The sequence below is a fragment of the Pristiophorus japonicus genome, chromosome 21, assembly GCF_044704955.1.
Source record: "Pristiophorus japonicus isolate sPriJap1 chromosome 21, sPriJap1.hap1, whole genome shotgun sequence".
Taxonomy (NCBI): Eukaryota; Metazoa; Chordata; class Chondrichthyes; family Pristiophoridae; genus Pristiophorus; species Pristiophorus japonicus.
This window is the reverse complement of record NC_091997.1, coordinates 46,058,743-46,086,489: the sequence shown is the minus strand read 5'-3', so window position 1 is coordinate 46,086,489 and position 27,747 is coordinate 46,058,743.

Genomic DNA, 27,747 nt, shown 5'->3' with positions numbered 1-27,747 from the left:
TGAATATTTCCAGGGGTCCCCAGAGTTTGTGAATATTTACAGGGGTCCCCAGGAGTGAGTGAATATTTACAGGGGTCCCCGGGAGTGTGTCAATATTTACAGGGGTCCCCGGGAGTGTGTGAATATTTACAGGGGTCCCATGTAGTATTTGAGTATTTACAGGGGTCACCGGGAGTGTGTGAATATTTACAGGGGTCCCCGGGAGTGTGTCTATATTTACAGGGGTCCCCGGAAGTGTGTCTATATTTACAGGGGTCCCCGAGAGTCTGTGATATTTACAGGGGTCCCCGGGAGTGTGTGAATATTTACAGGGATCCCAGGGAGTGTGTCTATATTGACAGGGGACTCCAGGAGAGTGAATATATTTACATGGGTCCCCGGGAGTCTGTGTTATTTACAGGGGTTCCCGGGAGTGTGTCTATATTTACTGCGGTCCCCGGGAGTGTGTGAATATTTACAGGGGTCCCCGGGAGTGAGTGAATATTTACAGGGGTCACCGGGAGTGTGTGAATAGTTACAGGGGTCCCCGGGAGTGTGTGAATATTTACATGGGTCCCCGGGAGTGTGTCTAAATTGACAGGGGTCCCCGGGGGTGTGTCTATATTTATAGGGGTCCCCGGGAGTGTGTGAATATTTACAGGGGTCCCCGGGAGTGCGTCAATATTTACAGGGGTCCCCGGGAGTGTGTCAATATTGACAGGGGTCTCCGGGAGAGTGTATAAATTTACAGGTTACCCCGGGAGTCTGTGATATTTACAGGGCCCCGGGAGTCTGTGTTATTTACAGGGGTCCCCGGGAGAGTGTGAATAGTTACAGTGGACCCGGAAGTGTGTGAATATTTACAGGGGTCCCTGGGAGTGTGTGAATATTTACAGGGGTCCCCGGGAGAGTGTGAATAGTTACAGTGGACCCGGAAGTGTGTGAATATTTACAGGGGTCCCCGGGAGTGTGTGAATATTTAGAGGAGTCCCCGGGAGTGTGAGAATATTTACAGGGGTGCACGGGAGTGTGTGAATATATAAAGGAGTCCCCGCGAGTGTCTGAATATTTACAGGGGTCCCCGGGAGTCTGTGATATTAACAGGGGTCCCCGGGAGTGTGTCAATATTTACAGGGGTCACCAGGAGTGTGTCAATATTGACAGCGGTCACCGGGAGTGTGTCTATATTTACAGGTGTCCATGAGAGTCTGTGATATTTACAGGGGTTCCCGGGAGTGTGTCTATATTGACAGGGGTCTCCGGGAGAGTGTATAAATTTACAGGTTATCCCCGGTAGTCTGTGATATATACAGGGCCCCGGGAGTCTGTGATATTTACAGGGGTCCCCGGGAGAGTGTCTATATTTTCAGGGGTCCCCGGGAGTGTATGAATATTTACAGGGGTCCCCGGGAGTATGTGAATATTTACAGGGATCCCCGGGAGTGAGTGAATATTTACAGGTGTCACCGGGAGTGTGTGAATATTTACAGGGGTCACTGGGAGTGTCTGAATATTTACAGGGGTTACCGGGAGTGTGTGAATATTTACAGGGCTCCCCGGGAGAGTGTGAATATTTACAGGGGTCCCCGCGAGTGTGTGAATATTTACTGGGGTCACCGGGAGTGTGTGAATATTTACAGGGGTCTCATGTAGTGTTTGAGTATTTACAGGGGTCCCTGGGAGTGTGTCAATATTTACAGAGGTCACCGGGAGTGTGTGAATATTTATAGGGGTCACCAGGAGTGTGTCAATATTGACAGCGGTCACCGGGAGTGTGTCTATATTTACAGGGGTCCATGAGAGTCTGTGATATTTACAGGGGTCCCCAGGAGTGTGTCTATATTGACAGGAGTCTCCGGGAGAGTGTATAAATTTACAGGTTACCCCGGGAGTCTGTGATATTTACAGGGGTCCCCGGGAGAGTGTCTATATTTTCAGGGGTCCCCGGGAGTGTATGAATATTTACAGGGGTTCCCGGGAGTGTCTGAATATTTACAGGGGTCACCAGGAATGTGTGACTATTTATAGGGGTCCCCGGGAGTCTGTGATATTAACAGGGGTCCCCGAGAGAGTGTGAATATTTCCAGGGGTCCCCGGGAGTGTGTCAATATTGACAGGGGTCTCCAGGAGAGTGTATAAATTTACAGGTTACCCCGGGAGTCTGTGATATTTACAGGGCCCCGGGAGTCTGTGATATTTACAGGGGGCCCCGGGAGAGTGTCAATATTTTCAGGGGTCCCCGGGAGTGTATGAATATTTACAGGGGTCCCCGGGAGTGTGTGAATATTTACAGGGATCCCCGGGAGTGAGTGAATATTTACAGGGGTCCCCGGGAGTGTGTGAATATTTACAGGGGTCCTCAGGAATGAGCGAATATTTACAGGGGTCCCCGGGAGAGTGTGAATATTTACAGGGGTCCCCGCGAGTGAGTGAATATTTATAGGGGTCACCGGGAGTGTGTGACTATTTACAGGGGTCCCCGGGAGTCTGTGATATTAACAGGGGTCCCCAGGAGTGTGTGAATATTTCCAGGGGTCCTCGGAGTGTGTGAATATTTACAGGGGTCCCATGTAGTATTTGAGTATTTACAGGGGTCCCCGGGAGTGTGAGAATATTTACAGGGGTCCCCGGGAGTGTCTGAATATTTACAGGTGTCCCCGGGAGTGTGTGACTATTTACAGGGGTCCCCGGGAGTCTGTGATATTAACAGGGGTCCCCGGGAGTGTGTGAATATTTACAGGGGTCCCCGGGAGTGTGTCAATATTTACAGGGGTCACCAGGAGTGTGTCAATATTGACAGCGGTCACCGGGAGTGTGTCTATATTTACAGGGGTCCATGAGAGTCTGTGAAATTTACAGGGGTCCCCAGGAGTGTGTCTATATTGACAGGAGTCTCCGGGAGAGTGTATAAATTTACAGGTTACCCCGGGAGTCTGTGATATTTACAGGGGTCCCCGGGAGAGTGTCTATATTTTCAGGGGTCCCCGGGAGTGTATGAATATTTACAGGGGTTCCCGGGAGTGTGTGAATATTTACAGGGATCCCCGGGAGTGAGTGAATATTTACAGGGGTCACCGGGAGTGTGTGAATATTTACAGGGGTCCCCGGGAGTGTGTGAATATTTACAGGGGTCACCGGGAGTGTGTGAATATTTACAGGGGTCCCCGGGAGTCTGTGATATTAACAGGGGTCCCCAGGATTGTGTGAATATTTCCAGGGGTCCCCAGAGTTTGTGAATATTTACAGGGGTCCCCAGGAGTGAGTGAATATTTACAGGGGTCCCCGGGAGTGTGTCAATATTTACAGGGGTCCCCGGGAGTGTGTGAATATTTACAGGGGTCCCATGTAGTATTTGAGTATTTACAGGGGTCCCTGGGAGTGTGTCAATATTTACAGAGGTCACCGGGAGTGTGTGAATATTTACAGGGGTCCCCGGGAGTGTGTCTATATTTACAGGGGTCCCCGGAAGTGTGTCTATATTTACAGGGGTCCCCGAGAGTCTGTGATATTTACAGGGGTCCCCGGGAGTGTGTGAATATTTACAGGGATCCCAGGGAGTGTGTCTATATTGACAGGGGACTCCAGGAGAGTGAATATATTTACCTGGGTCCCCGGGAGTCTGTGTTATTTACAGGGGTCCCCGGGAGTGTGTCTATATTTACTGCGGTCCCAGGGAGTGTGTGAATATTTACAGGGGTCCCCGGGAGTGAGTGAATATTTACAGGGGTCACCGGGAGTGTGTGAATAGTTACAGGGGTCCCCGGGAGTGTGTGAATATTTACATGGGTCCCCGGGAGTGTGTCTAAATTGACAGGGGTCCCCGGGGGTGTGTCTATATTTACAGGGGTCCCCGGGAGAGTGTCTATATTTTCAGGGGTCCCCGGGAGTGTATGAATATTTACAGGGGTTCCCGGGAGTGTCTGAATATTTACAGGGGTCACCAGGAATGTGTGACTATTTATAGGGGTCCCCGGGAGTCTGTGATATTAACAGGGGTCCCCGAGAGAGTGTGAATATTTCCAGGGGTCCCCGGGAGTGTGTCAATATTGACAGGGGTCTCCAGGAGAGTGTATAAATTTACAGGTTACCCCGGGAGTCTGTGATATTTACAGGGCCCCGGGAGTCTGTGATATTTACAGGGGGCCCCGGGAGAGTGTCAATATTTTCAGGGGTCCCCGGGAGTGTATGAATATTTACAGGGGTCCCCGGGAGTGTGTGAATATTTACAGGGATCCCCGGGAGTGAGTGAATATTTACAGGGGTCCCCGGGAGTGTGTGAATATTTACAGGGATCCTCAGGAATGAGCGAATATTTACAGGGGTCCCCGGGAGAGTGTGAATATTTACAGGGGTCCCCGCGAGTGAGTGAATATTTATAGGGGTCACCGGGAGTGTGTGACTATTTACAGGGGTCCCCGGGAGTCTGTGATATTAACAGGGGTCCCCAGGAGTGTGTGAATATTTCCAGGGGTCCTCGGAGTGTGTGAATATTTACAGGGGTCCCATGTAGTATTTGAGTATTTACAGGGGTCCCCGGGAGTGTGAGAATATTTACAGGGGTCCCCGGGAGTGTCTGAATATTTACAGGTGTCCCCGGGAGTGTGTGACTATTTACAGGGGTCCCCGGGAGTCTGTGATATTAACAGGGGTCCCCGGGAGTGTGTGAATATTTACAGGGGTCCCCGGGAGTGTGTCAATATTTACAGGGGTCACCAGGAGTGTGTCAATATTGACAGCGGTCACCGGGAGTGTGTCTATATTTACAGGGGTCCATGAGAGTCTGTGAAATTTACAGGGGTCCCCAGGAGTGTGTCTATATTGACAGGAGTCTCCGGGAGAGTGTATAAATTTACAGGTTACCCCGGGAGTCTGTGATATTTACAGGGGTCCCCGGGAGAGTGTCTATATTTTCAGGGGTCCCCGGGAGTGTATGAATATTTACAGGGGTTCCCGGGAGTGTGTGAATATTTACAGGGATCCCCGGGAGTGAGTGAATATTTACAGGGGTCACCGGGAGTGTGTGAATATTTACAGGGGTCCCCGGGAGTGTGTGAATATTTACAGGGGTCACCGGGAGTGTGTGAATATTTACAGGGGTCCCCGGGAGTCTGTGATATTAACAGGGGTCCCCAGGATTGTGTGAATATTTCCAGGGGTCCCCAGAGTTTGTGAATATTTACAGGGGTCCCCAGGAGTGAGTGAATATTTACAGGGGTCCCCGGGAGTGTGTCAATATTTACAGGGGTCCCCGGGAGTGTGTGAATATTTACAGGGGTCCCATGTAGTATTTGAGTATTTACAGGGGTCCCTGGGAGTGTGTCAATATTTACAGAGGTCACCGGGAGTGTGTGAATATTTACAGGGGTCCCCGGGAGTGTGTCTATATTTACAGGGGTCCCCGGAAGTGTGTCTATATTTACAGGGGTCCCCGAGAGTCTGTGATATTTACAGGAGTCCCCGGGAGTGTGTGAATATTTACAGGGATCCCAGGGAGTGTGTCTATATTGACAGGGGACTCCAGGAGAGTGAATATATTTACCTGGGTCCCCGGGAGTCTGTGTTATTTACAGGGGTCCCCGGGAGTGTGTCTATATTTACTGCGGTCCCAGGGAGTGTGTGAATATTTACAGGGGTCCCCGGGAGTGAGTGAATATTTACAGGGGTCACCGGGAGTGTGTGAATAGTTACAGGGGTCCCCGGGAGTGTGTGAATATTTACATGGGTCCCCGGGAGTGTGTCTAAATTGACAGGGGTCCCCGGGGGTGTGTCTATATTTATAGGGGTCCCCGGGAGTGTGTGAATATTTACAGGGATCCCCGGGAGTGCGTCAATATTTACAGGGGTCCCCGGGAGTGTCTGAATATTTACAGGGGTCACCGGGAATGTGTGACTATTTACAGGGGTCCCCGGGAGTCTGTGATATTAACAGGGGTCCCCGGGAGAGTGTGAATATTTCCAGGGGTCCCCGGGAGTGTGTCAATATTGACAGGGGTCTCCGGGAGAGTGTATAAATTTACAGGTTACCCCGGGAGTCTGTGATATTTACAGGGCCCCGGGAGTCTGTGTTATTTACAGGGGTCCCCGGGAGAGTGTGAATAGTTACAGTGGACCTGGAAGTGTGTGAATATTTACAGGGGTCCCTGGGAGTGTGTGAATATTTACAGGGGTCCCCGGGAGAGTGTGAATAGTTACAGTGGACCCGGAAGTGTGTGAATATTTACAGGGGTCCCCGGGAGTGTGTGAATATTTAGAGGAGTCCCCGGGAGTGTGTGAATATATAAAGGAGTCCCCGCGAGTGTCTGAATATTTACAGGGGTCCCCGGGAGTCTGTGATATTAACAGGGGTCCCCGGGAGTGTGTCAATATTTGCAGGGGTCACCAGGAGTGTGTCAATATTGACAGCGGTCACCGGGAGTGTGTCTATATTTACAGGTGTCCATAAGAGTCTGTGATATTTACAGGGGTTCCCGGGAGTGTGTCTATATTGACAGGGGTCTCCGGGAGAGTGTATAAATTTACAGGTTATCCCCGGGAGTCTGTGATATTTACAGGGGTCCCCGGGAGAGTGTCTATATTTTCAGGGGTCCCCGGGAGTGTATGAATATTTACAGGGGTCCCCGGGAGTATGTGAATATTTACAGGGATCCCCGGGAGTGAGTGAATATTTACAGGTGTCACCGGGAGTGTGTGAATATTTACAGGGGTCACCGGGAGTGTCTGAATATTTACAGGGGTCCCCGGGAGTGTGTGACTATTTACAGGGCTCCCCGGGAGAGTGTGAATATTTACAGGGGTCCCCGCGAGTGAGTGAATATTTACAGGGGTCACCGGGAGTGTGTGACTATTTACAGGGGTCCCCGGGAGTCTGTGATATTAACAGTGGTCCCCGGGAGTTTGTGAATATGTCCAGGGGTCCCCGGAGTGTGTGAATATTTACAGGGGTCTCCAGGAGTGAGTGAATATTTACAGGGGTCCCCGGGAGTGTGTGAATATTTACTGGGGTCACCGGGAGTGTGTGAATATTTACAGGGGTCTCATGTAGTGTTTGAGTATTTACAGGGGTCCCTGGGAGTGTGTCAATATTTACAGAGGTCACCGGGAGTGTGTGAATATTTATAGGGGTGCTTGGGAGTGTGTCTATATTGACAGGGGTCCCCGGGAGTGTGTCTATATTGACAGGGGTCTCCGGGAGAGTGTCTATATTTACAGGGATCCCTGGGAGTCTGTGATATTTACAGAGGTCCCCGGGAGTGTGTGAATATTTACAGGGGTCCCCGGGAGTGTGTGAATATTTACAGGGGTCCCATGGAGTGTGTGAATATTTACAGGGTCCCCGGGAGTGTGTGATTATTTACAGGGGTCCCATGGAGTGTGTGAATATTTACAGGGGTCCCCGGGAGTGTGTGAATATTTACAGGGGTCCCATGTAGTTTGTGAGTATTTACAGGGGTCCGCGTGAGTGTGTGAATATTTACAGACGTCCCCAGGAGTGTATGAATATTTATAGGAGTCCCATGGAGTTTGTGAATATTTTCAGGGGTCCCCGGAAGTGTGTGATTATTTACAGGGGTCCCATGGAGTGTGTGAATATTTACAGGGGTCCCCGGGAATGTATCTATATTTACAGTGGTCCCCGGGAGTGTGTGAATATTTACAGGGGTCCCCAGAAGTGTGTGAATATTTACAGGGGTCCCCAGGAGTGATATTTACAGGGGTCCCCGGGAATGTGTCTATATTTACAGGCGTCCCCGGGAGTGTGTCTATATTTACAGGGGTCCCCGGGCGTGTGTCAATATTGACAGGGGTCCCCGGGAGTGTGTGAATATTTTCAGGGTTCCCCGGGAGTGTGTGAATATTTACAGGGTTCCCCGGGAGTGTGTCAATATTTACAATGGTCCCCGGGAGTCTGTGAATATTTACAGGGGTCCCCGGGAGTGTGTGAATATTTATAGGGGTCCCGGGAGTGTGTCATTATTTATAGGGATTCCCGGGAGTGTGTGAATATTTACACGAGGTCCCCGGGTGTGTGTCTATATTTGCAGGCGACCCGGGAGTGTGTCTATATTTACAGGGGTCCCCGGGAGTGTGTGAATATTTACAGCGATCCCCGGGAATGTGTCTATATTTACAGGGGTACCCGGGAGTGAGTGTTAAAGGGGTCCCCAGGAGTGAGTGAATATTTACAGGGGTCCCGGGAGTGTGTATTTACAGAGGTCCCCAGGAGTGTGTCAATATATACAGGGGTCCTCGGGAATGTGTCTATATACACAGGCGTCCCCGGGAGTGTGTGAATATTTACAGGGGATCCCGGGAGTGTGTGAATATTTACAGGGGTCCCCGGGAGTGTGTGAATATTTATAGGGGTCCCCAGGAGTGTGTGAATATTTACAGGGGTCCCCAGGAGTGTGTAAATATTTACAGGGGTCCCCAGGAGTGTGTGAATATTTACAGAGGTCCCCAGGAGTATGTGAATATTTACCGGGTGTCCCCGGGAGTGAGTGTTTACCGGTGTCCACAGGAGTGTGTGAATATTTACAGCGGTCCCCAGGAGTGTGTGAATACTTACAGGGGTCCCCGGGAGTGTGTGAATATTTACAGCGATCCCCGGGAATGTGTCTATATTTACAGGGGTACCCGGGAGTGAGTGTTAAAGGGGTCCCCAGGAGTGAGTGAATATTTACAGGGGTCCCGGGAGTGTGTATTTACAGAGGTCCCCAGGAGTGTGTCAATATATACAGGGGTCCTCGGGAATGTGTCTATATACACAGGCGTCCCCGGGAGTGTGTGAATATTTACAGGGGATCCCGGGAGTGTGTGAATATTTACAGGGGTCCCCGGGAGTGTGTGAATATTTATAGGGGTCCCCAGGAGTGTGTGAATATTTACAGGGGTCCCCAGGAGTGTGTAAATATTTACCGGGGGTCCCCGGGAGTGAGTGTTTACCGGTGTCCACAGGAGTGTGTGAATATTTACAGCGGTCCCCAGGAGTGTGTGAATACTTACAGGGGTCCCCGGGAGTGTGTGAATATTTACAGGGGTTCCCAGGAGTATGTGAATATTTACCGGGGGTCCCCGGGAGTGAGTGTTTACCGTTGTCCCCAGGAGTGTGTGAATATTTACAGGAGTTCCGCAGGAGTGTGTCAATATATACAGGGGTCCCCGGGAGTGTGTCTATATATACTGGGGTCCCCTGGATTGTGTGTTTACCAGTGTCCCCAGGAGTGTGTGAATATTTACAGCGGTCCCTGGGAATATGTGATGAGAACATAAGAACATAAGAACATTAAAAATAGGAGCAGGAGTATGCCATACGGCCCCTCGATCCTGCTCCGCCATTCAATACGATCTTGGCTGATCCGATCATGGACTCAGGTCCACTTTCCTGCCCGCTCCCCATAATCCCTTATTCCCTTATCGGTTAAGAAACTGTCTATCTCTGTCTTAAATGTATTCAATGTGGCAGCTTCCACAGCTCTCTGAGGCAGCGACTTCCACAGATCCACAACCCTCTGAGAAAAGAAATTTCTCATTTCAGCTTTAAATGGACGACCCCTTATTCTAAGATTATGCTCTCTAGTTCAAGTCTTCCCCATCAGTGGAAACATTTTCTCTGCATCCACCTTGTCAAGCCCCCTCATAATCTTATACGTTTTGATAAGATCACCTCTCAATCTTCTGAATTCCAATGAGTAGAGGTCCAATGAGTGATACGTCCTTACTATACAGTATAAATGCACACGAGGCCCATGCTTGAGAGAAGGTCAGTCTGTGACCTGTCCTTTATTCCTTAGCACTCAAGTGATGGAAGTGGGTGGAGCTTCCACTTTTATACCTGAAGATCCAGGTTAGGAGTGTCTCCCACAAGTTCACCACCTAGTGGTCATTGTTCTCACAGTGTACAACTTAGATCAGATTATACATGGGTTACAATGCTGGTTGAATACATGACATCACCTCCCCCCCAAAGTCTTATTGGGATCACAGGTTGAGTCTCTCTGGTGGTTTACGCTCCCTTGTAGAGCGCCTGAGTTGGGGCTCCGGTTGTTGGGCGCTGGCCTGAGTGTCTGCTGTTTGCGGTGCCTCAGGCCTGTCCGGACTGTCCAAAGTGACTAGGCTCGCCTCCCTTTGGTTCCGGTGTTCGGTCACCTGTGGTGGAGTGAACTCTATATCGTGTTCTTCCTCTGCTTCTTCTATGGGGTTGTTGAACCTCCTTTTTGTTTCATCCATGTGTTTCCGGCAGATTTGTCCATTGGTAAGTTTAACTACCAGAATCCTATTTCCCTCTTTGAAAATCACAGTGCCTGCGAGCCATTTGGGCCCTGCAGCATAGTTGAGGACAAAAACAGGGTCATTTACATCAATACATCGCGCCCTCGCATTCCTGTCATGGTAGTCATATTGTGACTGGCGCCTGCTCTCAACAATTTCTTTCATGGTGGGGTGTATAAGGGATAACCGGGTTTTGAGCGTCCTTTTCATTAGCAGCCCTGCGGGTGGAATCCCTGTGAGTGAGTGTGGTTGGGATCTGTAGGCCAACAGGAAGCGTGATAAGTAGCTTTGTAGGGAACCCCCTTGGATTCTGAGCTTCCCCTGTTTAATTATCTGCACTGCTCGTTCTGCCTGGCCGTTTGAGGCCGGCTTGAATGGTGCCGTTCTGACATGGTTAATTCCATTACCTGCCATGAAGTCCTGGAATTCAATGCTTGTGAAGCACGGGCCATTGTCGCTGACCAAGGTGTCCGGTAGACCATGGGCGGCGAACATTGCCCGTAGACTTTCTACTGTGGCAGAGGATGTGCTTGAATTTAAAATGTCACACTCGATCCATTTGGAGTAGGCGCCTACTACAACCAAAAACATTTTTTCCATGAAAGGACCTGCGTAGTCCACATGGATGCGTAACCAAGGCTTGGCGGGCCATGGCCAGGGGCTAAGGGGGGCTTCCCTGGGCGCATTGCCCAACTGGGCACACGTGTTGCACCTGCGAACACAAAGTTTCAGATCTGCATCTATCCCTGGCCACCAAACGTGTGACCTGGCAATTGCCTTCATCGTGACAATGCCCGGGTGCTCATTGTGGAGTTCTCTGATAAGCACCTCTCTGCCCATCTGGGGCATGACTACGCGGTTTCCCCACAGTAGGCAATCAGCCTGAATCGAGAGTTCATCCCTGCGCCTGTGAAATAGTTTAAATTCCTCAGTGCATGCCCTGTACGTGGCTGCCCAGTCCCCATTCAGGACACATTTCTTGACTTGAGACAATAGCGGGTCTCTATTTGTCCAGACTTTAATCTGACGGGCTGTCACGGGTGAGCCTTCACTTCCGAAAGCTTCAACAGCCATGACCATCTCAGCAGCATGCTCGGTAGCCCCATCAGTGGTGGCTAGTGGGAGCCTGTTGAGTGCATCGGCGCAGTTTTCGGTGCCCGGTCTGTGCCGAATTGTATAGTCATAGGCGGCTAACGTGAGTGCCCACCTCTGTATGTGGGCCGATGCATTTGCATTTATGGCCTTGTTGTCGGCCAAAAGGGACATTAGGGGTTTGTGATCTGTCTCCAGCTCAAATTTCCTGCCAAATAGGTACTGGTGCATTTTCTTTACCGCATATACACATGCGAGCGCTTCCTTTTCTACCATCCTGTAGCCCCTTTCTGCCTGGGACATACTTCTGGAGGCAACCGGTTGTAACTGACCCTTGGCATTGACATGTTGCAACACACACCCGACACCATAGGACGATGCATCGCACGTTAACACAAGTTTCTTACATGGGTCATATAGCGTTAACAGATTGTTGGAACATAACAAATTGCGTGCTCTATTAAAAGCCCTTTCCTGGCTGTCCTCCCAGACCCATTCGTGACCTTTGCATAGGAGCACGTGTAGCGGCTCTAGCAGCGGCTCAATTTGGGAAGAAAGTTCCCAAAATAGTTCAGGAGCCCCAGGAACGAACGCAGCTCCGTCGTGTTACGGGGTCTGGGTGCTCTCTGGATCACTTCCATCTTGGACGCAGTAGGGCTGATCCTGTCTGCTGCTACCCTCATTCCCAGGAATTCTACCTCTGGAGCTAGGAAGACGCACTTCGCCTTTTTCAGTCGCAGATCTACCCGGTCCAGTCTGCGTAGCACCTCCTCCAGGTTGTGGAGGCGTTCTTCAGTATCGTGACCCGTGATGAGGATGTCGATTTGAAAAACCACCATCCCTGGAATCGACTTGAGGAAGCTTTCCATATTTCATTGGAAGATCGCGGCGGCCGAGCGAATCCCGAACAGGCATCTGTTGTACTCAAACAACCCCTTGTGTGTCGTGATGGTGGTCAGCTTCTTCGACTCACTCGCCAGCTCCTGGATCATGTAAGCTGAGGTCAGGTCCAATTTTGAAAACAGTTTGCCACCGGATAGCATCGCAAAGAAGTCCTCCACTCACGGTAGTGGGTACTGGTCTTGGAGTGACACCCGATTGATGGTGGCCTTGTAATCACCACATATCCTGACCGACTCATCCGCCTTGAGCACTGGCACAATCGGGCTCGCCCAGTCACTGAATTCGACTGGCGAGATGATGCCTTCCCTCAGCAGGCGGTCCAATTCAACTTCTATCTTTTCCTGCATCACGTACGGCACCGCTCTGGCCTTGTGGTGTACTGGCCTGGCGTCCAGGTTTATGTGAATCACTACCTTGGCCCCCATGAAAGTGCCAATGTGGGGTTGAAATAATGAGTGAAATTTGTCCAGGATCTGTGAGCATGATACTCGCTCCACAGAGGAAATTGCATTGACATCGCCCCATTGCCAGTTCATGACAGCAAGCCAACTCCTCCCCAATAGTGCTGGACCGTCTCCCGGGACAACCCAGAGTGGCAACCTGTTCTCTGAACCTTTGTGGGTCATGACTACCGTGGCGCTGCCTAGCACCAGAATGATCTCCTTTGTGCAAGTCCGTATCTGTGCATCAATTGGCGATAATTTTGGCCTCCTGGCCTTGGATGCCCACAACTTTTCGAACTGTTTGATACTCATCAGGGACTGGCTGGCCTCCGTGTCTAGCTCCATTGATACTGGGATGCCATTGAGGAGCACTTTCATCATTATCAGTGGCGTCCTGGTGTATGAACTGTATATGTGCTCCACATGAACTCGCTGAACTTCAGCTTCCAGCGATTTCCCCCAGCGTTCATTTCTGCAATTTCTGCAGGTATTTTGCTCATCTCTGCAAACTCCGGCTGAGTGTGTGCTCCACGCCTCCAGCATGAGCTGTTGTTGGAAACAAAAGGTCCCTTGCCAGTCGATCGTCCCTGACTGCCCCTGTGACTGTCCTTGAGTGTGCCATTAACAGGTGTTGATGGCCCCATTACTGGCTTCATTGTCCCTTACAATGGTGTGAATCACCGTTCAGCTTGCCATTGTCTCTGTCAAACTCCTCCTCTGGGTTCGACTACATGTTGGGGCATGCCCGATTGCCCTTGTCTGCCTGGAGAACTGTATGCTGCTTTAACAATGTTGAATCTCTGTCCCAACCATTCCTTAACACAGTACCTCTCGTCTGTTCTGCTAGTTACCACGCTTGCGTGGTTTAAATCCCAGTTTCTTGTCGCAATTGATACGTCCTTACTATACAGTATAAATGCACACGAAGCCCATGCTTGAGAGAAGGTCAGTCTGTGACCTGTCCTTTATTCCTTAGCGCTCAAGTGATGGAAGTGGGTGGAGCTTCCCCTTTTATACCTGAAGGCCCAGGTTAGGAGTGTCTCCCACAAGTTCACCACCTAGTGGTCATTGTTCTCACAGTGTACAATTAGGTCAGATTATACATGGGTTACAATGCTGGTTGAATACATGACACAATCTATTCAACCTTTCCTCATAAGTCAAACTTCATCTCCGGAATCAAACTCGTGAACCTTCTCTGAACTGCCTCCAAAGCAAGTATATCCTTTCGTAAATATGGAAACTAAAACTGCACACAGTATTCAGGTGTGGCCTCACCAGCACCCTCTATAACTGTAGCAAGACTTCCCTGCTTTTATACTCCATCCCCTTTACAATAAAGGCCAAGATTCCATTGGCCTTCCTGATCACTTGCTGTACCTGCATACTATCCTTTTGTGTTTCAAGCACAAGTACCCCCAGGTCCCGCTGTACTGCAGAACTTTGCAACCTTTCTCCATTTAAATAATAATTTGCTCTTCTATTTTATGCCAAACTTTCCAACATTATACTCCATCTGCCAAATCTTTGCCCACTCACTTAGCCTTTGCAGATTTTGTTGTGTCCTCCTCATAAATTGCTTTTCCTCCCATCTTTGTATAAACAGCAAACTTGGCTACGTTACACTCGGTCCCTTCTTCCAAGTCGTTAATATGGTTTGTAAATATCTGGGGTTCCAGCACTGATCCCTGCGGCACCTCAACCTGAGAATGAACCATTTATCTCGACTCTCTGTTTTATGTTTGTTAGCCAATCCTCTATCCATGCTAATATGTTATCCCCAACCCCGTGAACTTTTATCTTGTGCAGTAATCTTTTATGTGGCGCCTCGTCAAATGCCTTCTGGAAGTCCAAATACACCACATCCATTGGTTCCCCTTTATCCACCCTGCTCGTTACATCCTCAAAGAACTCCAGAAAATTTGTCAAAAAATGACTTCCCCTTCATAAATCCATACTGACTCTGCTTGATTGAATTATGCTTTTCCAAATGTCCCGCTGCTGCTTCCTTAACTGAGGAGACATACCGAATCATTAGCCTGTCTGTGCACCTTTTAGATATTGATGGGCGTACTGTGTTTTTGCTTCTTTTTGGTGCCACTGTACAATGTGTAGTTTCATTAATTCCAGTCATTTCCCCTTACAATGTTTATACAGAGAGAGTTTCCTAAAGGTGTTGATGCTCATGTGCATGTCTGGAAGTTCGTTTGGGATTCAAAGAGTTAATCTCAACTGGCAACATTCTTGAAGGAGCTTTAATCTGAGGGTCCTCTCTGAACTGGGAATGTGTAACTTCAAGAGAAAAAAAAGGTAATGCTGATTGTTTTAATACTTTATGCCCTCGTCAGGGACATGGCTGAGAGGTCATAACCCCAGGCCCCAGGGCTTCTGAAACCCATTTTAGCAAAGAGAACAGATAAGCTAGGTCATGCACTTTGGTCGGTTTCTCCTGTTTTTTCTTTGTCTTTTCGGGGGGTGGGGCGGGGCGGGGGGCGCAAAAGTTTCAGATGGTATTTTTTTAAACACAGTAATCTTTTTATTTGCTAGTTGTAAACAACTCAATATAAAGCATATTGAGTCAAGAAATAACCCGGTTTCTGCGAGGTTTCCTGCTTCTTTTAAGATCTAGCAGGTCTACCAAAACAAATTCAGCAGTGACCACTTGGTAGGTGTGTAGTGCAAACTCATCGTCGTCCCATAAACGATTTGGACGTGGGGATCGGAAGAAGTACAATTTCACAATTTGCGGACGTCGCCAAGCTGGGGCGTAGGGTTGCCACTGCAGTCAGATACAAGAAGGCATTAATAAACGTGCAGAATGGGAGCGTAAATGGAAAATGTATTTCAATATAGATAAGTGTGCGGTGGTGCATTTCGGTAGGGAAGAAGAAGGAGGCCACATATTCCTTGGAAAGTGATTGGGGAAAATATTTGTATAGCCCGATTAGTGCCTCCAGGGGGCGCTAATGGGGCACAAGAGAGTTTTCACCCAGGGGAAGGGGGGCGCTACCACCTCCCGGGAAATCACTCAGGAGTTGGCTGAGGCGCTCCCAGGGCAGCGCGCGCCACACAGGTAGTGCCCGGGCCACCGCGCAATAGACGATGACATCATTGCCTCGCACGCTGACCCCGTACCGTCCCCGCTGACCCCTCACCGCCCCCGCTGACCCCTCACCGCCCCTCGCTGACCCCTCACCGCCCCTCGCTGAACCCTCACCGCCCCTCGCTGACCCCTCACCGCCCCTCGCTGACCCCTCACCGCCCCTCGCTGACCCCTCACCGCCCCTCGCTGACCCCTCACCGCCCCTCGCTGACCCCTCACTGCCCCTCGCTGACCCCTCACCGCCTCTCGCTGACCGCTCACTGCCCCTCGCTGACCCCTCACCGCCTCTCGCTGACCCCTCACCGCCCCTCGCTGACCCCTCACCGCCCCTCGCTGACCCCTCACCGCCCCTCGCTGACCCCTCACCGCCCCTCGCTGACCCCTCACCGCCTCTCGCTGACCCCTCACCGCCTTTCGCTGACCCCTCACCGCCCCTCGCTGACCTCTCACCGTCCACGCTGACCCATCACCGCCTCTCGCTGACCCCTCACCGCCCCACACCGACCCCTCACTGCCCCACACCGACTCCTCACCGTCCCTCGTTGACCCCTCACCGCCCCACACCTACCCCTCACCGCCCCTCGCTGATCCCTCACCGCCCCTCGCTAACCCATCACCGCCTCTCGCTGACCCCTCACCGTCCCTCGCTGACCCCTCACCGCCCCACACCAACCCCTCACCGCCCCACACCGACCCCTCACCGTCCCTCGCTGACCCCTCACCGCCCCACACCAACCCCTCACCGCCCCACACCGACCCCTCACCGTCCCTCGCTGACCCCTCACCGCCCCACACCAACCCCTCACCGCCCCACACCGACCCCTCACCGTCCCTCGCTGACCCCTCACCGCCCCACACCAACCCCTCACCGCCCCACACCGACCCCTCACCGTCCCTCGCTGACCCCTCACCGCCCCACACCACCCCTCACCGCCCCTCGCTGACCCCTCACCGTCCCTCGCTGACCCCTCACCGCCCCACACCACCCCTCACCGCCCCTCGCTGACCCCTCACCGCCCCTCGCTGACCCATCACCGTCCCCGCTGACCCCTCACCGCCCCTCGCTGACCCATCACCGCCCCACGCTGACCCATCACCGCCCCACACCGACCCCTCACCGTCTCCGCTGACCCATCACCGTCCACGTTGACCCCTCACCACCTCTCGCTGACCCCTCACCGCCCCACACCGACCCATCACCGCCCCACACCAACCCCTCACCATCCCCGCTGACCCATCATCGTCCCCGCTGACCCCTCACCACCTCTCGCTGACCCCTCACCGCCCCACACCGACCCATCACCGCCCCACACCGACCCCTCACCATCCCTGCTGACCCATCACCGTCCCCGCTGAACCCTCACCACCTCTCGCTGACCCCTCACCGCCCCACACCGACCCATCACCGCCTCTCGCTGACCCCTCGCCGCCCCACGCCGACCCATCACCATCTCCGCTGACCCCTCGCCACCCCTCGCTGACCCCTCACCGCCCGCGGGGGAAATTGCCCTATGGGCCGCGAGGTTGGCGGAGGGTGGAGGTCAATGCCAGCACCGCACTGCCATCTTTTTTTATTGGTGATTTGTGGGTCGGCTCGACGATGGCATGGTCCAGGCCGCCATTGTGCAGATCAGCAATCTGTCTTGGGTGCCGGGCCGCTGGCTCAGTCGTGCGCCGCCCTGGTGGCCCTGGTGGCCCAGTGACAGAGGGGCAGGGTGTTAAAACGCATCAGCACCACAAGGAGCAGCTCATTAACGATCCTTCAATCTACAGTTGCTTGCCCTGTTCACACAGGTCCCAGATGCCCTATAGAGGATGCTGCACTTTTTGGATGGTTGACTGAGAGGAATGTGTTGTGCAAAAACCCACAGCAAGTCTCTGTGCAAGTCTGTCGAACGGCTGGCTCTGTTCGTTCGTCATTCGGCACAAAATCCAGCACATCTCAAGGGAGGACTGTGATGAGGCACAGAAGGACCACAAGAAACCAAATGCAACCACATGCTATGCAGCAATAGCAACACTGCTAAATGGCAGGAAAACATTTAACCTGTCCACCACCTCCTCCACAGTCTTCTCTTCTTAGGCAGTCCCTCGTATCGAGGATGACTTGCTTCCACCAAAAACGGATGAGTTCACAGGTGTTTCAATGAAGGACCAGATATTCCAGGTCCCGAACTACATGTTGATGGGGTGGAAGATGCCTGTGCGTGATTTTTTTAACGTGTGGTGACCGTTGCACACCAGCCATCACACGGACTTGACAGAGCTCGGTCTTGATCCAGTGGCAAGGATTACCCAAGATGACTGGAGACCAACACAGTATCCTCCACAGTATCTTCCCCACGGTGTACCATACGTGCAGTAAGGTCTGCAACAATAGACTATAGGACATGTGACCCACAAGAGACAGATACTAGCCATAGCTATCCCAAAGCCGATTAAATCAAGCCTTTAACAAAAATCTATGGTAGTGTATAATTTTGGTTACTTTGCATAAAATATAAAGACTTGTATTTATATAGTGCCTTTCATTACCTCAGCATGTATAGTATAGTCACTGTTGTAATGCTGGGAAATGCAGCAACCAATTTGCACACAGCAAGCTCCCACAAATAGTAATGTGATAAATGACCAAGTAAATCTGTTTAGGTGGTGTTAGTTGTGGGATAAAGATTGGCCAGGCCACCAGGAGAACTACCCCATTATCATGGGATCTTTTACGTCCACCTGAGATGGCAGACAGGATCTCATTTAAAGTCACATCCAAAACAGGAGCAGGGAGTTATCCCAATGATCGCCATTCAACCAATACCACGCTAAGCAAATTAGGTGAGCAATCATCTCCTCCAGGGAACTCACAGTGCACCAAGTAGCTGCCACACTCTCTAACATAAGAACAGTCACCGCTCTTCAAAAGTAATTCATTGTACGTGAAATATTTCTGTGACACGACAAGGTGTAGAATAAATGAATATGGAATATTATTTTATTCTAATTCTGTACAAAGTGAATGACAGTCACGCTTCACATTTAGCTGCCATTATTTTAGTTGTCAGTTATTTCAAAATATTTATGTAGAATTTTTAAAGGAGTCACAAAGCCCATTTTCAGAGCACCACGCTAATTTTGGCTGAGTAAATGTGATTTGCATAATTGGAGCTCGTTTGGATGACTAAAAGGAGCATGTCCCTTTAAACAAGGTCATCCTTGTGGCTCGGAGCTTCTTTGCTCTTGAAGTGCTGCTTCCTAGGCTCCAGTAAGTTTTTTTATCTGGCTCTCGTCGCACTGTTGGTGGTATCGGCTAAATCCTTTGAGGCTGGGAAGTGGAATTTTGCCGAAGGGTCCTGTACCTCAGGTAGAAGGAGATTAGCAACATGTTCACTACTGTGGGCCAATGAGGCACTATCACTCAAGGGCCAGGTTTAAATATTTTTACATGTTATGTCACTTTGTGTTTAATCTTTAATGTGGTTCCAAGCGCCCTGGGTCGGATACATCAGCCGCCAGTCACGATGAAATGGGCAATTTACATTTTTTCATTTTGAAATTCAGGACTAATTGTCTGACCTAACTGCAAGCGGTGAATTCCTCGGAGCAGTACAGGTCATTATCTTGACTAGTGGCAGAAATACATGCTTTATAGGTTTTTCAAAGGGTTTGACATTGACACTGCTCGAGATACAAACACAGCTGTGATGATTCAAACCTACCCCCACACAACCCCCCCACCCGCCCCCCACCCACGACTACTAACCGCACCCCCCACACCGCCCCCCCCCCTCCCACCCCCTCCTGGCGCTTACCGTCGCTTCAATCGGAAACCAATAACACACTGCATGTCTTGAACTGAGCCTAATGGGGTCCAGCAAAAGTCAAACGTGTTGTGCTAGAGGCCATAATAAGAATTAACTCTCCAGCACAGGCATCAACATCAAGAACAATGCAATATGTTAAAGGGCAGTCTGATAAGCACAGAACTTAATAGCATTTATATCTATCTAGGAAGCGATTGAAAACCTTTTCAAGCTGTCAATATTTGCTATCATAAGTTGTGAAATCTGAAGACGTGACTGGGTGCAGAGTATTTTCAAGCTGTGTCCTTTCATCTTTTGGGCCACTGGGTTGACTCCATCCCAGTCAAGGGATCTAAGTGTTTTTTTTAAAGATCTCCATGAAGTGAAGTGATTCTTTTCCTTGCCTCAGTTCAATTCCAGGTAGACAGATGCCTCCAGCCTCAAACTGAACTGCAGATATACTGAACAGGCCGAGCTAAAGGGCCTTTTCTCATTATGTGTTCTGTTCTGAGTCAACTCACTTTATCTACTGAAAGAGATGCCCTTCCAGTGATCTGTTTGATGATATTTGGCCTGTTTGACAGGTGCAGATGGGGGCAAAAAGAGGGAGCAAAGTGTTTCTGCAGCAAACCACATCCAGCCACAGAAATACTGAATGAGGCTAAAAAGTCACTCCTGAGGGGCGGAGGGGTGAAACTTCGACATCTGCCCAGGTCATTCAGTTACTGGTAATGTTCAATATTTCAATGGTTTTATGAACAGCTAACTTGTTGATGTCCTGATAATGCTTATCTTGAACCCTCCCCTGAGATTACACATTTAAATAAAGGTATTTATCCATTCGCAACACCGACGGCCCTGAAGCATCCTGAAGCCCTCAGTGAAATATAGAGACAGGCAGTGAAAAGCCAACTTAGAAAATCATCAAGACTTGATCCAAAGGCATCAACAATAGAGACAGGTTTCCGGATTAATTCATACATTTAACATTTTATCCATTTTTTATCACTTTGCTTCCAGTGACCCTTGCCCCTTGGTCAGCAATCATGAATATATTTAAAACAGAAATGGTTAAAGTTCCTAACTATAAGTCTCTTCTCATTTGTTCATAACCTCCAGTGAGAATCTAGTGCATCAGAAGCACCAAAAAGATTTCTAGTCATTTTGGAGATTATTGACCTGACTGGTGCTCATGCTGAAGCTTTCCTGTGTCCCCAGCTCAGAGGTTTAGCCTTCGGCTTAAATTGGTGGCATATGAAATAAACAGTCTACACAGTACGATCCCAATAAAGGTGTGACCATTAATGAATTAGAAATGTATGCCATTCTGAATTTACTGTTTGTGATATTGGCACCCTTCATATTTCCAGTCACAATAAGTCCACACTAATAACAACTGGCACAAAATAGGATTGGCAGGCATGGGATTAGGTGTATCGAAACACGAAAATATGCTACAGGTGGGAAGAAGTTGGTGCATTTTGCAGGCTGGCATGTGGGCACACATGTTGGGACACTTGTTTAACTCAGCATCACTGGTAGTGTTTTGCTTATTTATGGATGTTGTGTCCTGCAACTCGATGCAACTGGAAAGCTCTGGTTGATTCTTTTATTTATCCAAACTAGTAAGCAGATTGTTAGTAATGAGCCATCAAAGGAACAGCAATCTTTACATCCAATATCATCACACCACAAGAATGAGCCATTGGCTTAATGGGAGCACTCCCGTCTGTGTCAGAAGGTGCAGTGAGTGCAAACTGGAGTTCCAGCTCTGAAATCTGCATTAGTATCCAGGGGGATGGTTTCACCCAATGGATGCGCCCTCCCACTCATTGTATGGGCTGTGGGAGCCCATAAAACCCTTGTGTGTGAAATTGCCCCTTTTTAAAGCCGCATTAGCACCTTTAGGGGATGCTAATAGGGCAGGAGAGGCGGGGGGCACTACCGCCTCCCAAGTAATTGTTTGGGAGTTTGCGGGGGGCAGTGCTGTGCCCCATGGTTACCGCCCTGGGCCACCGTGCACCGCCCAGCGGGGAAACTGCCCCACGGGCCACAAGGGGGGCACGAGCAGATGTCAACGTGTGAGGAGGACACACAAAATCTGCAAAAGGACATAGACAAGCTAAGTGAGTGGGCAAAAATTTGGCAGATGGAGTACAATGTTGGAAAGTGTGAGGTTATCCACTTTGGCAAAAAAAAATCAAAGAGCATTATTATTTAAATGGAGAAAAATTGCAAAGTGCTGCAGTACAGCGGGACCTGGGGGTACTTGTGCATGAAACACAAAAGGTTAGTATGCAGGTACAGCAAGTAATCAGGAAGGCCAATGGAATCTTGGCCTTTATTGCAAATGGGATGGAGTATAAAAGCAGGGAAGTCTTGCTGCAGTTATACAGGATATTGGTGAGGCCACACCTGGAATATTGCATGCAGTTTTGGTTTCCATATTTACGAAAGGATATACTTGCTTTGGAGAAAGTTCAGAGAAGGTTCACTAGGTTGATTCCAGGGATGAGGGGGTTGACTTATGAGGAAAGGTTTTGTAGGTTGGGCCTCTACTCATTGGAATTCAGAAGAATGAGAGGTGATCTATTCGAAATGTATACGATTATGAGGGGGCTTGACAAGGTGGATGCAGAGAGGATGTTTCCACTGATGGGAGAGACTAGATCTAGAGGTAATGATCTTAGAATAAGGGGCCGCCCATTTAAAACTGAGATGAGGAGAAATTACTTCTCTCAGAGGGTTGTAAATCGCTGCCTCAGAGAGCTGTGGAAGCCGAAACATTGAATAAACTTGAGATAGAGATAGACAGTTTCTTAACCGATAAGGGAGTAAAGGGTTAAGGGGAGCGGGCAGAGAAGTGGAGCTGAGTCCATGATCGGATCAGCCATAATCGTATTAAATGGCGGAGCAGGCTCGAGGGGCCGTATGACCTACTCCTGCTCCTATTTCTTATGTTTTTACGTTTGTTATATATGCAGACTATAGATATACTCTCTGTGTAGTCGCTGTATAGTTGCATCAGGTGGAGACTTGTTTACCTGATGTACTATCAATAAGGTTTACACTGTGTCTATACTATGCTGGCACCACTGGAAGGTGCAACTGGTGGAGACTGGGGTTTCCTACCCTGGTGGCAGGGGCTGTATAAAAGGATAGCCACTATGCAGCTGCCTCACTCTGGAGTTACGAATAAAGAACCAAGGTCACTACAGTTTGAGTACAACACATTGCCTCGTGGAGTCATTCATAGGTACATTACAGACATAACAGCTGGCGACGAGACTACGAACTTTCACATGATTATGGCTACCTTTGGCACACTAAAAGACTTCGCAGAGGGTGATGATTGGGAAGCCTTCACGGAAAGGCTCAAGCTATATTTCGTGGCAAATGACCTGGCAGGGGAGACGGACGCATCGGCGGAGAAGCGCAAGGCTATACTGCTGACCAGTTTTGGGCCCGAGGTCTACCGCCTCGTCAGGGACTTGCTGGCACCCACGAAGGCCAAGGATAAGACATACGATGAGCTGGCTGAACTAATTCGAGACCAACTAAAACCAAAAGGGAGCATCCTCATGGCCAGGCACAGATTCTACACTCACCGCAGACCCGAGGGCCACGAGATTGCAAAATATGCTGCCGACCTCAGGAGACTGCGGCACCATGTGATTTTGGCACGCACCTCAACGAAACATTGCAAGACATCTTCGTTATGGGAATTGGCCATGAGGGCCTCCTTCACAAACTATTATCTGCCGACACCACAGTCAACCTGCAGAAGGCCATCAGCATCAGTCAGGCGTTCATGACCTCGACTTGCAGCACCAAGCAAATTATTCATCCTGTGGACTCAAACCCGGCAAGTACTGTATATGGAATGGTGCCTTTCACAGGCAAGACTGTTGAACATGGCTCTGCCCAGGGCAGAGAGCACAGACCTCAGGGTTCCAGAACTCAGAATCTGCCGAGGGGTGCTAATCGAGTAGCACCATGCTGATGTTGCGGAGGAAATCATAGGGCTCACCGGTGTCGGTTTGCTGAGTACGTATGCTAAGTCTGTAACACGAAGGGCCACCTCCAGCATATGTGTAAAAAAAATACGACTCACCGTCTTGCAGAGAAGTCGGTAGATGACTTTGAATCCAGTGGGCAGTAAGATGATTTGGCCAGAGAGGCAGCACAGGCCCAAGAAGAAGGTATGGAGGTATACCTGCACCACCAATTGTCCTCCAGTGAAGATGGAAGTCGAGATAAACGGTATTCCAGTCTTCCTGGAAGTGGACACGGGAGCGAGCCAGTCAGTGATGAGCCAGGATGCCTTTGAGAGGCTATGGAATGAAAAACGACCCGAGCTGGTTCCAGCTCAGCTGGATCAAGAGCTGATACCAGTCCTTGATAGTGCGGATGTAAGTGTAATCAATAATAGCGTGGTGCACAAGTTACCTCTGTGGATTGTTGCAGGTGATGGTCCAACGCTATTTGGAAGAAGATGGATGGGGAAGATCCAGTGGAAATGGGAAGACCTCTTCACTCCAGCAATCGATGACCCCCGTGTTCAGAGGCAGAGCAAAACCTCACCTATGCTTGAGCCAGGCACCAGAGAACAGAGCAGCACAGCACCTGAGGCACAGACCGTTCATCATTACTGCGTGGCGATGATCCGACCGGAATGACCTAAAAGTACCTTCCCGGCTCCAGTGGCAGGACCCCTGGGGAGGAAGATCGAATTCACAGGCACTCTTCCAGCTTTTGTGGCAGAATCGCGGGAGAGAAAGATCAAGGCAGTCAACCTCGAGGACAGAGGCAAGATGGCGTCCCTGCTGCAGCGAGGTGCAGCGTGGCTGATACCACGAGGTGCAACACTGAGGGACCAACACGTGGTGTCTAACAAAGGATTTGATTGGGGTAAAGCCAGCAAGGTTCTCTTAAAGGAGACCTGCAACCAACTGAATTTAAAGAGACATTGTATGCATGGCAATCAACATAACAAACCGATTAAGATTGTGAACAAAATGTTATTGCGAGATGTCGGTACTATTCCTAATGTAAAGGACAAAATGGTGTGGTGAGATGTCGGGAATAGAGCGTTCCCAAAAGTAGCAAGCGAGCAAATTCAGGAGGATAAAGGCACTGATCCTGATACCCTGCCCCAGGTCTATCCCACACTGCAGGCACCCGATGGCACTATTCGCCATAGGCCTGGAAACAAAAACAGCGTCAATATGCGCAGTCGGCCGCCGTTGCCCACCACCTGGGTGGAGACGGCGCAGCCTCTAGACCCAGTCGCTACCTCGGCCATGTCCGGGAGCGAAAGGTCAGAACCAACGAGTTCCCCAAAAGGGACCTGGAACAGCCAGGTTCCCAACACTGCTAGAGAGCAGGCAGAAGATTCTGCAGCCCTCAAAGGAGGACAGGGAGGCCACACACATCTGTGGCTCTGCCCACCACTAGGCAACGGCAAAGGCCCTGAGTCCTGGCAAGGTGAGCGAACCAAGCCCACCCCGCTAGCAGGGGGCGCAGCGCCACCATCAGACGACTAGGACCCCGTCTTGTTACTCCAGAACCAGCTTCCTCGCATACCTGTACTGCCACCTCAGTACTGACCATGACTGAACCATGAATGCAATCTACCCAATCCTGGCACACAACCGTAAAATGTAACAAATGTAAGTCACTGAACCAAGGTGTCATGATACAAACTGGTTTTTTTTGTTCCTTTCTTTGTACTTGCACTGTGTCTGATCCTGTATGTTAATGTAACGGGCCAGCTGCATGATCTAGCTGTGGGGGGGTGGGTGTGGGGGCAGTTGGGGGGGTAAATGGATGTATGTAGCCATGGACACACACATGGATCACACCCAAATCTCACTGGAACCACGAATGCATCATCGAACCATCCAAACTGGTAACCACTACCTAACGTTGTGGCAAAAGGACCTGGGGGTTAACAGGGAGAGAGCCAAGACAAAGAACAGCCAAGGTGCAAGGGCTATTGGCACTTAAGTCTGGGGAGAGCTAAGCCAGCACGCATAGTGCAAAGGTAATTGGTACAAAGGACTTGGGGGAGAGTGATGTTATATATGCAGACTATAGATATACTCTCTGTGTAGTCACTGTATAGTTGCCAAAGATGGAGACTTGTTTACCTGATGTATTTTCAATAGGGTTTACACTGTGTATATATTATGCTGGCACCACTAAAGGGTGCAACTGGTGGAAACCGGGGTTTCCTGCCCTGGTGGCAGGGGCTGTATAAAAGGGGAGCCACCATGCGGCTGCCTCACTCTGGAGTTACAAATAAAGGACCAAGGTCACTACAGTTTGAGTATAACACATTGCCTCGTGGAGTCATTCGTAGGTACATTACAGACATAACTATGTTCTTATTAAGGGGAGGGCGCCAGCATCCCAGGAGGCCATCTTTGGATTGCCGACTCTCGGGTTGGCTCCACAATGGCAGCCATAGCCTGGTCAGGCCTGCCGCTGTGCAGCTCGGCACTCCATTTTGGGTGCCGGGCTGCAAACTCCTCGAAGCAAAGGTGGAGCTGTGTCGAAGTGTGGAGGCAGGTGACAGAGGAGATGTCAGCCAGCACTGCAGTGCAATGAACCCTCACACAGTGCAATAAGAAATTCAACGACCTCAGTTGGGTGGTGAAGGTGAGTACAAGCTTCCACACCTCCTACATACCAGCCTCTGATCCTCTGTCTGTGCACACTGTGTAAAACAGCACGCCCACAACATTCACCCACCAAACATGTGCAGCTACTCACACTCACATCTACATCTCACGCCTTGTCTTTATTCACAGCTATTCAATGACAACAGGCATATCTCCCACAGATATAGCTGGACTTGTACTCACAAAAATTCCTTTCTTTTGCAGGCCAAGGCGGCACATAATCAGAGGGAGCAGCATAGGACAGGCGGGGTGAACATCAGCTCCAGCAGCTCACGGATCTGGAGAAGCGAGTGCTGCGGCTCATGGGGCAGCAGGTGATGAACACTGTGACCGGCAGAGACCTTGACCCTTGACCCGGCTGGGGGCAAAAACGGTATCTTTATCCCCTCTCCTTTTCTCATCCCACTTCCCCCTTACACCAGAAGGCTTTATCGCTTTCCAGCTCCTGATACTGTCTGCATTCCCAGCTCCATTCCTGCCCCACTTCCCTCATCTTAACGCGAGTCTTGTGCCTTTATATTTTCAGATAATCAGCAACCAGATGACCAGCCTGTCCCTAAGCCTCCCCCATGACAGTGATGATTAGAACATAAGAACAGAAGAAATAGGAGCAGGATTAGGACACCTGGCCCCTCGAGCCTGCTCCGCCATTCAATACGATCTTGGCTGATCTGATCAAGGACTCAGCCCCACTTCCCTGCTCGCTCCCCATAACCCTTTATTCCCTTATCGCTCAAAAATCTGCCTTAAATATATTCAATGATCCAGCCTCCTGGAGTAGAGAATTCCATAGATTTACAACCCTCTGAGAGAAGAAATTCCTCCTCAGCTCAGTTTTAAATGGGCGGCCCCTTATTCTGAGACTATGGGGCCGAAATCGGTGAAACCCAAGGCCCGTCCAAGTGCCATGTGCCGCCCAAAGGACCGCCGATGGCCGCCAAGAGACCGGCTGGTACTTTGCCAGGAAGATTCCACTAAAAGTGGAGGTGGTACCGCCCGGCGGCAAAATAACGGCTTGCGCCGTCAATCTGGGCGGCAGAGGGTGGAAGCTCTCAATCTCGGCAGCAAAGGCTCTTGCCGCCCAAGTGCCGCCGAGGATGGAGTCGGGCCCAGGGAGGGTGGAAGAGCTGCAAATAAAAATCCTTACAAAGGAAAAAAAATCTGGGACACCTTCAGGGGAGCCCATCCAGGTAAGTCATTGTAATAAAAAAAACATCAGGATTTTCACGAATCTTTTATTGCAGGTCTTCGTACTTACCATCGGGTTAGACCAGTCTCCACACAGCGGTCCTTCCCCCTACTGGTGCTGACTCCCACTGACTCCTGCCCGCTCCAATCTGGCAGCTCGGCAGCGGTTCCCAGCGGTAATCTCTTCCCACCCGCTCCAGCCCAAGTGGAAACCAAGGGGAGACCGAAGGCAAAACTCAACGGCAGTGGGCGGCATTGGGCAGTACAGCTACCAATATCAGGGCCTATGT